Source organism: Xenopus laevis, chromosome 4L (assembly GCF_017654675.1).
Source record: "Xenopus laevis strain J_2021 chromosome 4L, Xenopus_laevis_v10.1, whole genome shotgun sequence".
NCBI classification, from domain to species: Eukaryota; Metazoa; Chordata; class Amphibia; order Anura; family Pipidae; genus Xenopus; species Xenopus laevis.
Genome location: NC_054377.1, coordinates 16,838,725 through 16,852,718, shown reverse-complemented (window position 1 = coordinate 16,852,718; position 13,994 = coordinate 16,838,725). Strand labels below are relative to the sequence as shown.

General features: G+C 40.8%; 1 long non-coding RNA gene across 2 annotated transcripts; it reads left to right on the top strand.

Annotated features, from left to right (window-relative positions):
- On the top strand, positions 1–6,626 carry LOC108713832. 2 transcript variants are annotated; one of them, XR_005966883.1, is made up of 3 exons: positions 1–73; positions 5,076–5,539; positions 5,969–6,626. It is a non-coding gene; the product is annotated as an uncharacterized LOC108713832 (long non-coding RNA). The 2 variants fall into 2 exon arrangements; XR_005966882.1 differs by having other exon boundaries at positions 32–114.
- Positions 6,627–13,994: the final 7,368 nt, after the last annotated feature.

Genomic DNA, 13,994 nt, shown 5'->3' with positions numbered 1-13,994 from the left:
GGGAGGAACGGAGGAGGCAGCAGCTCAGTGTTTGTAAATGTACAGTGTTTGTAATGCCCGGCCCATTTTAAAAGTAAGTGGAGCGGCCCTTCTGGCAAATGCCTGAGCCGACAGGTAGTGAGTCCAGGCCTGGGTTTAGGTGTTTCATCAGCCCATATGTCTGCAATTGTTTGTACCTCATTTTTAAGCCAGCAATTAGGAGGTTTTATGTGAGCCATGTGGGGAAACTGAATCAATCTCAGTGGGACTTGGCTTTTACTATTGAGTGTTGTTCTTAGATCTTGCTAAAATGTATAAAACAAAAGAAGGGAAAGGGGATTGTTTGCCTTGGAAATTGCGTACAGATATGAAATCCCCTTTCCCTTCTTTTGTTTTATACATTTTAGCAGAGTGTGGTTGGTTTTATTGATTATAAAGCATAAGAAAGTATAAGAAAAAATATATATATTTTTTAGCCGCAATAATTTTGATAACCAATAGAGGTCGCAAGAGATCTATGGTATATAATGCATGTGTTCGACTCATTTTGTAAGATTTTACGGTGAGTACACAAAATCTTTTTTCTTCACTTACATTGGATTACAGTGGTCTTTCTTCAGATAATATTGTTTTTTTTTTTTTAAGTTCAGATTTTATTTTAGTCTAAACTTGACATTTCTGGTGTCTTGGAGGAAACCTTTAAGTTGTGAGCAGGGTCGGACTGGGGGGACCGGGGCCCACCGGGACTGCTGGTCCAGGGCCCCCCGCCCCCCTACTGCGCCGCTCGAACGCCGCCATGCGCATCGCCGAAAACGTTTTAAATTTTTTTATACTATTAGAGGGGGTCTGGCCCGGCGGGGGCCCACGAGGGTCGGGGCCCACCGGGTTTTTTCCTGGTGTCCCGCCGGGCCAGTCTGACACTGGTTGTGAGCAAGGTTCTCTGTACCCCTCCTCTGTTAATAATTAATGAAGCACTCCGTAGCTTGCTGGTGCTGTGTAAATTAATAAATTGACCATTTTGAGTCTCTACTCTTGAGATTGGGGCAGGAACAAGTGATAAACTCCAAAGCGTGGGAACAGGCCTTGGCTGCTATGTCTGTTCTACTGCTCAAGGTGAAAGGAATAGGATTTTATACTAAACTATATAAAACTCACAAAACCATCGACTAATTGGAATTCACTTTTTACAGACAGAGCCATGGCAAAATTTGCATCTGGTTAGTTTTTAACATATTGTCTGCTATAAATCCATTTGGGTGCCTCTGTACTCCACGTCATTTGGTAAATCTATGCATATTGGGTATTGAACTGTTCAGTAGACCTGGAGTTCATATTAAGAAAGTTTTATGCTGGTACAATATGAAATGCAGGGAATATATTGGGGTATAATGCAAGCTTTGTGACTATTCATAAATTTCATAGAAATCCCAACCTTTAGCATAGCTTGCCCATTTTGGATTAGTTAGAATGTGTACTTTCAAAAAAAAGTATTTTCTAGGGTCTCAGTACTGTTGGAATGGTATTATGGCATATAATACACACACCAAGGGGCAAATTCACTAAGATTCGTAGTTGCACCAGGCGTAACTTCGCCACACTTCGCCAGGCGTAGTTTCGCCAGCGCTTCGCAAATTCACTAAAATCCGAAGTTGCGCTCAGGGGTAGCGTAAGGTTGCGAAGTTGCGCTAGCGTTGATTCGCTAAGTAAAGTGAAGTTACGCTAGCGAAGGCTAATTTGCATACAGCGCCAAATTCAATGGAGGAATACGTATCAGCACTACAAATGGCTAGAAAAGCTTCAAAACATCAAATAAAAATTTTATTTTGCCCTACACATGTGCCCACTGTCTAGGTAAGTTGCCATGAGTCAGGAAATGTAGGGGGGAAGGAGGGGAGCCCCAAAGAAATTTTCGATCTTTTTTAGCCTATCACCCATAATGTAGAAAACACGCCAGCGTTTTTTGGGACTTAGAAAAAATTTTGACTTTATTTGAAGCAATCCCTATCTACTCTATTGCGCTTCGCCTGGTCTGAGGTGGCGAAGGAAGTCTAGCGTAAAAGGTAGCGTTCAGTACACTGCGCGCGTTAGTGAATTTGCGTAGTTACGTCGCTAGCGAAACTTCGCCAGGCATAAGGGTGCGAAGTAACACTAGCGAAACTACTCCAGCGTTCGTTAGTGAATTTGCGCAGTAACGAAAATACCAAACGCTAGCGAAGTAACGCTAGCGTTCGGCGCTTAGTGAGTTTGCCCCCAGGTGCTTATAATGCTAAACACAATAACCTGGTAAAATAATACCTGCGATTCTGTCCAGTTATGCTTGTTCCGATTCTGTTGAATATTGCTCTTACAGGACTTTATGAGGTGTTATTGAGGTGTACCTTCTCTTAGGCTTGAAACCATCTTGTTTCTTATTCTAACATGGCTTTGTTCTGGCCTCATCCTTATGTAGGCCTACTACTTTGATCGTGACGACGTCTCATTGAAAAACTTCTCAAAATACTTCCTACATCAGTCCCACGAAGAACGTGAGCATGCAGAGAAACTGATGAAAATGCAGAACCAGTGGGGGGGGGGGGTGGATATTCCTGCAGCTTGTAAATGTTACTTTAAGGAACAGTAACGCCAAAAAAAATTAAAGTGTTTTATAGTAATTAAAACCTAATTTACTGTCCATGCACTGGTACAACTGTTTGCTTTATAAACACTACTGTAGTTTATAAACAAGCTACTTTATAGCCATGGGGGCAGCCATTCAAAGATATTAGATAGCTTATCTGTTATCTGCTAAGTAGCCTGTGCATTTTCTCCTTTTTGGCTTGAATGACTACCCCCTGGCTGCACAGTAGACTATTTACATTAATTATAGTAGTCTTTCTAATATAAACACATACATTTTTTCAATGCATAGCAACAGTACATTATATTTTAAATTTACAATTTTTATTTTTTGGTGTTATTGTTCTGTAGGGGCCCCTACGGGTTAATGTGCCCTGCAGCTTTAAGGCCCCCACCTTTTTCTTAGAATGATCTGACACTCCCCTGCTACACTGCTATATAATGTGTGTAAGGAGTGGCCTCTTCCTCTTTGGCCTGTGGATGGTGATCCAGCTGGGTGTGCTCAGGGGAGCCTGGCTACAGCTAGGCCCAGAAAGGCCCATGTGCTTTGGAGAAGAAGTCGGGGACCAGGAAACCCCGTGAATGAGGAATAGTTACACTAGGGCAGACTTGTTATAGTCTCTCTAGGAGAGAAAGGCAGAGAGGTGAGAGAGAAAGAGCAGCTGAAGCTCCAACAAGGATTTGCAGTAAGGGAGTAGCTTCCCAGAGGCTTTATGTGTTGCCTCCAGTCAGGGACCTCAGTGAGGAGGGACTGTAGGGTAGAAGCTGCTTTCCTGACAACTTCCAGGAGGGAATGTGTGTGAATACTGCAAATGCCTAATGGAGATCTTTCCTCTGTGAGAAATGCCTAATGCCTGCAGCTCTGTGTGAGAAATGTGCTATTGCCTCAGCTCCTGCCTGACTACTAAACCTGTGGTCACTTGCCTCGTGTATAGTTAAATAAACCGTTTCTGTTTTACTGCAAGAACCTCCTGGCGCCCATCTTTTGTTGTATGCACAGTAACCTGGGGGATGTAGTTGCACTACACCATAGAGGGAACACTTCCACATGGCGAAGGCCCTGACCCTGTTGTGTGAAGTCGCGTGTAACCCATGCTTCTACTGCTAGCTGGACCGTTTAACTATTTGTGTGCTATGCAGCCCAAATAGGTGTTACAGTTCCTTTAAGAATGAACTGAGAAGGGCAAATGCTTATAAAGGCTATGCCACTCCAGACTTGAAAGAAGGGGGGGAAAACAACTATTTGTCTGAGCAGAACATTCAGAAGGGAGGGTGGGATCTCCGAGGCCTGTACTTTTTTTTCTGATAATAGCTGTCTGAGCTCAGGGGTCAATGCATTAAGTAAGAAAACACCGGCACAGCATGGGTTGCTTCTAGCAGGGAAACCCCTTGCTCATTTATTGCGGATGCAACGTTTCGGGGCGTAACCCCTTTGTCTTTGATGCTTGACAATGGGGTTATGCCCCGAAACGTTGCATCCGCAATAAATGAGCAAGGGGTTTCCCTGCTAGAAGCAACCCATGCTGTGCCGGTGTTTTCTTGCTTTTCATGTGGATCTGGAGGTTGCCAAACGCCTCCTTCACTGAGCCCCTGGGATTCGTTTTTGATTTGGAAGGCCAGGGTGTGCTAGGGTAATTTCTTTTCTGACTTCAATGCATTAAGTCCCAGTTAAGCTGGAGCTTGGATAGACTGGAGGGGAAGTTTAAACATCACCCACCCAATCTCTGTGCAGCTCTACTGGGACTTAAACGTCAGTGACCAATGAGCTCACAGACTGCTCTTACAGGAATAAAGAAGCAGGAATTTGAGTACCCGCCCTCCCTTCTGAAGTGTACAGCTCACTGACAGTTTATATACGTGTACACTTTACATGCTTAAAACATTTGTTTAGTAGGTAGAACCATACAGTATGTTCAGGCAGTGATCTGAACGATGGCAAAATTCTATTTTTGTGCTTTAAAAAAACATATACATTGGTTGCCGGGCATTACTTGGTACTTCATGATGTGCAGGACTAAGCGGGTGTCAAGTTATTGTGCGGTTTTGGCAAATAATTACAGTGTACAATGTTCCCTTTGCAGTACAGTGTATTTTTTTTAAAATTAATTGAAATGCTCTATGCCCAGGATATAAAATCTGCACAAATATTTAGGAACACTTTATATTGTAGTGCTAAAGCAGTAAAGGCACTTTTGAAACTTTGAGTTTAATGGTGTGTGTAGGGGAATAACCTGCAGGCACCCAACCTCATGCCCTCCAGCTAATCCAGTTAGGAACCCTGTTTTGATTTGTTACCATTAGATTGCCAGGGGCCCCTGATATTATCTTTGTTTGGGGCCCCATGATCTCTGACGGCAGCCCTCGTTGTAGAAATAAGTAAAGATTACTATCTGTGCATGATCTTCATGGCTGCATGAACTGGTGAAAAGAAATTAAGACTTGCCATTAATATGCTCCACTTTTTATGTTCATTTTTACAGAAGCCAGACCGCGATGAATGGGCTGGAAACCCTAGAGTGTTCTCTTCAGTTGGAGAAGAATGTCAATCCGTCTCTTCTGGAGCTGCAAATAATGAGGAGAATGTAGGAAGCGGAGCTCACCAGTTCAGCGCCTTCGAAGCACGTCTCCCCTCCAGCGGCATCCGGTGAAAACTCCACAGGCGCATAAACTCCCGACTCTACACAGGACAGGATTCAACATAGTTCAACACTGCAGGCGCTCAGCCGAAAAAAAGTAGGAGGCGTATGTTGCTTCATCCAATGTGGCTTTATTAAAGCAAACAGCGTGACATACAGTGGCATGCAATAGTGCAGATCAGCCTACGCGTTTCGTGCCAAGAGCTACTGGCACTTCATCAGAGCTGCACAGGCTTTCTACTGAGCACAATGATCCCCATGTAATTGTTGGTTACACATCTAAGTACAGCTCTGTATTCATACAAAATGTAGGTTCCCCTTCTCAAAACATCAGGGAAGTGTCCAATACATGTATGGAATCTGTTAACCCGGAAACCCGTTATCCAGAAAGCTTCGAATGACGGACTGGCAGTCTCCCATAGACTCCATTATAATAAAATAATCCATATATTTAAAAGTGATTTCCTTTTTCTCTGTAATAATACAGAGTTTGTGATACAAACTAAGATATAATTAATCCTTATTGGAAGCAAAACCAGCTTTTTAGGTTTATTTAATGTTTACATGATTTTCTATTATACACAATCTATAAATATCCAAATTATGAAAAGATCAGTTATCCGGAAAACCCCAGGTCCTAAGGATTCCGGATAATAGGTCCCATACCTGTACTAGCATTCATAACGATAAAGAACGGTGTGCTCTCTTGCTAACCGGCCTGTGTTCCATCTTTTCAGTTGTGCGACTTTCTGGATAGCCATTACCTTGTGAATCTATGTGAACAAGTGAAATCTATGAAGGAGCTTTGAGACCATATTACCAACCTGCGCCGGATGGGTGCTCCCAGTAATGGAATAGCAGACAAACACATTAGGGGAAAGCCACGAGTGACCCTCTTCCTTTTTCTTCTTTCCTTTATGTTGCTGCTCCTCCTGTAGTTTAATAATATCTGTTATTTGGTTTCTTTGCTTTTTTTGACACCAAAGTAATTCAAGAAAAAAAGTGTTTTCCTGTTTATTGCCAAATGCAAGTGAAATAGCTAAAGTGAATATAAATAGGGCAGTCCTAAGGTGGTACTAGGTAGTAAGGCACGCTCGCACAACTTAAACCGTCCCACTAATACGAGAAGCTCAGTGATAGAGGAATTGGTGTCCTCAAAAGCCAGGATAAAGCCAGAAGTTGGCAAATTAAAAAAATGTATAAAAAAAAGAAAACATGAAGACCAGTTGAAAAGTTGCCAATAGGTCAATCTATCACATACTAAAATTTAGTATTAGTTCTGTGCCAGTAATAGATTTTTAATTACATTCCATATATGTTCTGTCAAACACTCCCTGCCTAAAGCAGTTGTTATTTGACACCCCATTATTGCAATTTATTAAACATTGGCACCTTGTATTTGCCCATTGTAAGTTTATTTCCTCACACATTAAGGAGTTTCACTGTGCTAGGGTTAGCTCCAGGGCTGTCATTGCAACCTAAACATAGCAGTCACTGTTTTAGTTCTTAGATTGCGTATTTCCATCAAAATAAGCTTTCAATACGGACACCCTCATATTACTCCAATATCTGTCTCTTTGCAGCGTTTCAGTGCAACATAGTGGGAAACTTGCCTCCGTTAATGGGTAACTGGAAATTGGTAAATTGGTACAAGTTAAAATGAAAGATGGGTGTTTGGGAAAAAAATGGACTTTTTGGAACAGCAGCTGGTCTTCTGAAAAGTCACTAAGAATCCCCACTTTTTCTCTGTCCAATTGCTTTAGATTTATATTCGCTAGATACTGGCATGATTTAATTAGTGACTGTATATAAAGAGTACAAGATCAACGTTTCGGGGGGGGTTTAACCCACCCATCATCAGGTGGGTTAAACCCACCGAAACGTTGATCTTGTTGGTGGCACAATAAAAAGGGGATATTCGCCGACTGCTAAAAATTGTGTATGTGCGGTTCCGGTTACTTCTCTTCACTGTTGCTAAGGGACCTTGTCCGGTCTACGGAAATCCAGCACCACCATAAGCAGGGAGAGTGAATTACAGGTGTGCGGAGGTTACAATATATGAATCCACAGAAAGATAACCCATTAGCTACAGGGCCTGGGCAGATGGGATAAAAATGGAGTTAACAGTGATAAGACACTTCTGGGATGTTCTGGGTGTTGAACGGAAGAAGAACCAGTTTTGTCTTAGGGTAAAGGCACACGGGCAGATTTGGGGAGATTTAGACACCCGGCGACTAATCACCTCTTCTTTGGGGCGACAATCTCCCCGAACTGCCTTCCCCTACCTTCCAGCCAGCTATAATGAAAAGTCACCATCGGGATGGCAATTGTGGCGCTTCGTTTTCCGAAGCCTCCCAAAGTTTCCTCGTGAGACGGCTTCGGAAAACGAGGTGCCGCGAGTGCCATCCCACTAGTGATTTTTCATTCTAGCTGGCGGGAAGGCAGTTCGGGGGCATTGTCAGCCCCAAAGAGGTGATTAGTAGCCGGGCGACTAAATCTGCCCGTGTGCCCTTACCCTTGGAGAGGTTTAATTTAAGGTAGTGTTTGGACTTAGCTGACAAGCAAGAGACCCAAGTTAAAGAGATCTGGGTTGAGATCAGGAGAAGAGTTGTGAGGAAACCTTATGAGCTGAATAGATGGCAAAAGAAGGAAGTGTAGAGATAAAATAAGGGATTTACAATAGAGCAAGGGAGAAGATACTTCATTGTAGGAGACCCTTAATGAGTAAGTAAGATGATGCCCCTAACTTTTTACTTATCCCCCGATGCAGAATCAGAACATCGGAGTTCACCGCAGCCACTAAAAAAAATGCCCCTTAAAATGGTTGCCTCTTCAACTGTCCACCACTTCCTTATCTTTATTTAGTCAACCTCACTACTACAGTGTCCTCACAGGTGTCTCCTCAGTTTAGCTTCTCATCTTCAAACCCCAACATTCACTCACAAATTGTCTTTAAATACACCCATATCCCTGCAATGTCTCTCTCTGACAGAATCTTCTTGCCTTGATGCCACCCCCCCAGTTTACCCACACTTAAAACTTCCCATAAATCTCCTAGTTTAAACCCCTTTAAGACATACTGACATAAACTCTTAGTACAAGTTGATCCAGGGACTAGTCCGATTGCCCATTTGGGAGTCAGGAAGGAATGTTTCCCCCTCTGAGGCAAATTTTCAAGGTTTAACTTAATAGACGTGAGGCTTTTCCAAGATGAATTAATATGCATCAATCTAAAATATATCAATATAACATCTATTTATAAATAAATCTTTTAATACATATTTTATGGTCTTCTTGCATTTTTTATTGTACTATAGTATTGCCAGGGGACGCCTAGATGACAGACACCATGTCACGGCCGGCACCCAATACCAGAACAGGTGCCAAGTACCCTGGTCTCGGCTCGGCTTCACCAGTAGTGTAACCATCGTTGGGCTTCGGGAGGAGCCCTCAGCTTACTTGGGTGCCACCTGGACTTAACGAGGGGTACAAGGCGAGATGTTCTGGCTAGCAGAGGGGCACAGCAGGTAGATAGTCTTTTGGGCCGAAGGTCACGGTACCAATGGAGCAGGCAAGAGAATCGTCAGACAGGCAGGGTCGAGGCAGGCAGATATCAAGAATCGGCAGGCAGGCAAGGGTCAAACCGGGTAATCAAACAGATGGGGTCAGGCAGAAAGAGTAGTCGAGATGCAGGCAAAGGTCAGGATTCGGATATCAGAATAGTCAGGAACAGGCAGGGATCAAAACCGGAATAACAGATACAAGTTTCACAGGAACAGACGGCACAAGGCTTCAGGAACCACCAGAATCAAGATTCTATCACGGGCACTGGCTAGGAGTAAGAATGGGCCTTAAATACCTCCAAATTTCACGCCAAAACGTGCACCAATGCACGCTGGTGTAATCGCACCAGCGCCTGTACCTTTAAGAGGCGCGCCGCGCGCACCCTAGAGAACCAAGATGGCGCCGGCGCTGGAGGCCGGAACAGGTGTGGTGGCCGTCCACGCCGCCGCACCACTAGACCACCCGGTAATTTTATTACACACCTGTAGTGCAAAGGAAAAGGGTAAGTGAAAAGGGAAGGTGGGATCAAAGGGCAGGGGTGGGAGAAACAGATGAAAAACAATACAAGTATGAGATCTATTATGTATAATACAAGTATGAGATCTATTATGGGGCCGATTCATCAAGAGTCGAATATCGAGGGTTAATTAACCCTCGATATTCGACTGGGAACTAAAATCGTTCGACTTCGAATATCGAAGTCGAACGATTTTGCGCAAATCCTGCGATCGATCGATCAAAGGATTTTTCGTTCGATCGAACGATTAAATCCTTCGAATCGAACGATTCGAAGGATTTTAATCCAACGATCGAAGGAAAATCCTTCGATCAAAAAATCACAGGCAAGCCTATGGGGACCTTCCCCATAGGCTAACATTGACTTCGGTAGCTTTTAGCTGCCGAAGTAGGGGGTCGAAGTTTTTTTTAAAGGGGAAGTACTTCGACCATCGAATGGTCGAATAGTCGAACGATTTTTCGTTCGATTCGTTCGATTTCGTTCGAATTCGAACTAATTTAACCAATTCGATGGTCGAAGTACCCAAAAAATACTTCGAAATTCGAAGTTTTTTCATTCGAATCCTTCACTCGAGCTTAGTGAATCGGCCCCTTAGTGTAATACAAGTATGAGATCTATTATGTATAATACAAGTATGAGATCTATTATGTGTAATACAAGTATGAGATCTATTATGTATAATGCCTGGGAACTGGGGTTTTCCAGCTGTAATTTGGATCTCTACACGTTGTTTTAAAAAATAATTTGAACATTTTGCCACCAATAAGGATTAATTATATCTGCATTAGGATCAAGTCCAATGTAGTGTTTTATTATTACAGAGCAAAAGCAAGTCATTTATATCATTTTGATTTAAAATGGAGTCTATGGGAGATGGCCTTTTAATACTGAGCATTCTGGATAATGTGTTTCTGGATAACAGATCCCATACATGTACTAATAATGAAGGAATAAAACCAGTGAATGAGACATGTTTGGACCTGGTCCTGCTTGAGTTATGGACAGTTTCCAAAGCCTTGAAGAACACTTTGTATTAAAAAAATTGCAAAAAAGTAAATATAATGTATATTAACATATCTCTGGCTTAGGAAGTATGGATTTACTAATATGTCATTGCCCTTAGTTGATTTTGGGCCTCATAGGGGCCTTATCAAATAAACACCACCCCCATTAGTACCATTTAGGCCTAGGAATATCTGATCAAACATTCATACACTTTGGGATTAGGAAAGACTGAGTAATAAAGATGTTACTGTCTATTATACACATTTGGGTCTAGAAAGAACTGGGCCAGAAACATGCCACTGTCATTAGGACACTTTTGTTCTAGATGAGACCAGCTTATTGCTATCATTATTATTTGTAGGGATGCACCGAATTCAGGATTCGGCCTTTTTCAGCAGGATTCGGCCGAACCAAACCCTAATCTTTTGTCACAAAACAAGGAAGTAAAAAATGTTTTCCCCTTCACACCCCTAATTTGCATATGCAAATTAGGGTTTGGTTCGGTATTCGGCTGAATCTTAATCTAAGGATTCGGGGGTTCGGCCGAATCCAAAATAGTGGATTCGGTGCATCCCTAATTATTTGGGCAGAGGAAAGGTCATCGCATTGTGCATTGGTCCAACCTCAAATTAGTCTACCGTCTATATTAGGGGCCACAGGAAAGTTTTAGGAGCATTGGGCGAAAGGAAGTTGAATATAATTTAATTTAGATCTTATTGATTTGAAAGACCAGTAACATAATTTTTTTTAAAAAAGACAGTTTTCACTTTTAATTCGCAAAGCTTCTATTAAGAAATGACTTAAAGATTGTGGCTGTACATATAAGGGTGGGTGAGGGACCAAGAGGTGGTGCGTTTTTTAACCTAGAGACTGAAATTAACAATTAGATCTACAGGCGAACTGCAATTACAAGTATTGTATTATTGTGTTTATACAAATAGTAATATCAATAGCAATGCTGTAATTTGTAGTGTTTTGGTTATGCCATCCTTAACTCACCTAATACAAACTACAATCGCATTATTTTAAATATTCACTTCAGTTTGTTAGAAGCTGAGGTGTATTTGTACAGTATAAAACAACTGCCAGTCACCCTCTAAATAAATGAACACAAGGGATGGGCAAATTTGACCCGTTTCACTTCACCAAAAATGAGCAAAATGACAAAAATTTGCCAAAATGCATTTAAGTCTACAGACAAGGTGGCGTGACAAATTTTTTCACCCTTTGGAATCTATTGTCCCAGAAAAACTCAGCTAAAAATTTCACTCATCACTAAACACAACACATATTAAACCTTATATTTATTACATACAATATACAGCTACAAAGTTATATCTCGGGCTCTCTCTAACAAGCTGCACTAGTGCTGAACCTGAAGTTATGGCTCAAAATAACTTGTTTTCCTTTAGCGATATACTGATTTTCTGCCAAAGATAAAGCTTTTTCTTGTGCATTAGACTATGCTGACAATGAATTAAATATGATAAAGAAGTCAAGGGCTGTTCTACATTCACTTTGGTTAGAATATATAGTGTACAATGTGCTTGTTCGTGTACCGTGCCATAGTGAAAAGGAATCAATGGATTAGTTTATATTTTTATTATTCCATAAAGAGTTTATCAATTAGAGTTTTTATGCCCCAGTTTTATTCCAGCTTCAGGCAGACGTCAAATGTGCTTGTTTGTTTCATCCCATTACCGTTGTTTTCTTAAATGCCTTCTGTCATGGGCCTGTTTATAAAGACGTCCATATAAAACAGAAATAACAATTTCCAAAAAACATCCCCCCCCAAAATAAACCCATTGGTGCCGAGGGCCCCCTACAGGGTTAAAAAAAACACTTTATTTTAGGGTCTCCCCTACAACTTAAAAAAACATTGGTGGTCAAGCCCCCGCCACAAGCTTAAAAAAAAAACATTGGTGGTCAGGGGTTAACAGTGATGAGGCTCATTAACTAACAAGGGGTAAAAGTGTAAAAACACAGGCAGAAAGCCCCGGCTTTGGTTTCATGCACTTTGCCACACATTCTGCTTAATCATATTTGGATTCAATATTGTGCTTTGTGATATAATATACGGGAACTGGAAAGTTAGTATCACATACAGAGTTAATGGCAATGTCAATAGGCTGCTAATATACTTCTGAACATGACATGCATATTGCAGCTGTAGTTCAACAGAAGATGCTACAGTTATAATGCAACACCTGTTATCCCTTGCTTCTCTTGCAATTATTAGCATTTCTTTGATATAACCAAATGATCTAGACTAGTGAGGTCATAATGCATTACAATGTCATAATGCAACCACATTATGATGTCATAATGCAACCACATGATGTCATAATGCAACCACATTATGATGTCATAATGCAGCCACAGCTGCCTGTCTTAAGTGCTGATTACTTACAGACAGAACAGTATCGAGAAGGTTGTGCAAGAGAAGAGCTGACAACATGAATCTCTTTAATTGCATAACCTTTCTTTTATTAACATTTATAACAATTCAACAATCTTATTGTAAGTATAACAGCTTGATTATTATTAGCTTATTTATTATATTAGTTTATTTTTGTATATTTGAATGTTTTTTCAGATCTTAATTTCTGGGAGTTTAGGTAACTAAATACATAGATGTTTATCTTTCTATAGATGCGTTCAGCTACAATGTATAATATATAATATCATGTTACTGAGTTAATGTCATTCTCATAAGCATTGGAACATCACAAGTGATGGGCGGAAAAATTCACCAGGTGAATTCGCGAAACTGCCTCAAAAATTCGCCAGGTGAAAACCCGCCTGCAGGTCGCTCGCACCAAAACCATTGCACGTCAACAATATTAGGACACCCATTGACTTTTAATGCCAGTGTCAAAATTGTATGGGGGTCAAAATTCCCATTTCACGAATTCTTAGCAGTTTTGTGAATTTCGGTAAAAATTAATTAATTTTTCAGCAAAGCCCATCACTTAACATCATAAATCACACAAGCTAAACTTGTGAGGTTGCTAAAATACTCATGAATATGACATCTCATGATAAATATTTTGTAGGTGTAGCTTAACAGCTTTGATATAAATGATCTAGACTAATGAGGCTGCTAAAATACTCATGAATATAAGACATCACATAATATACATAAGAAATCCCATAATATATATTTTGCAGCTGTGCTCAACAGCTGATTATGATGTCACAATGCAACCCCAGCTGCAAGCTGCCTGGCTTAAATGCTGATTACTTGCAGACTTGCAGCTGAGTATGATGTCATAATGCAACGACAGATAATGTGATAATGCTTTCTGGCTTTAACTTGTTTAACTACAGACAGAACAGTACAGAGCTAGGAGTTAGAGAGAACAGTTGGTTGAACCATGTTTCTCTTTAATTTCTTAGCATTTCTTGTATTAATCTTTAACAGTTTTATACCATTTATATGTAAGTTTATTTTTTACTGGTACTTGAATTTATTTATTATTAGATATGTCTTTCTGAGAAAGTTTTTTCAATAATGTAATGTTAGTGTAGTGGTGAAATCCCAAACACAGTACCTGTATCAGTGTAAAAATGAGAGTTTATTTGTATTGCTATGTTGATTCTGTCATATAAATTATATATAAATTGTCATTTTGAATTGCTGTTGAAATTCTGTTATTTTGTGTATAAAAATAGCG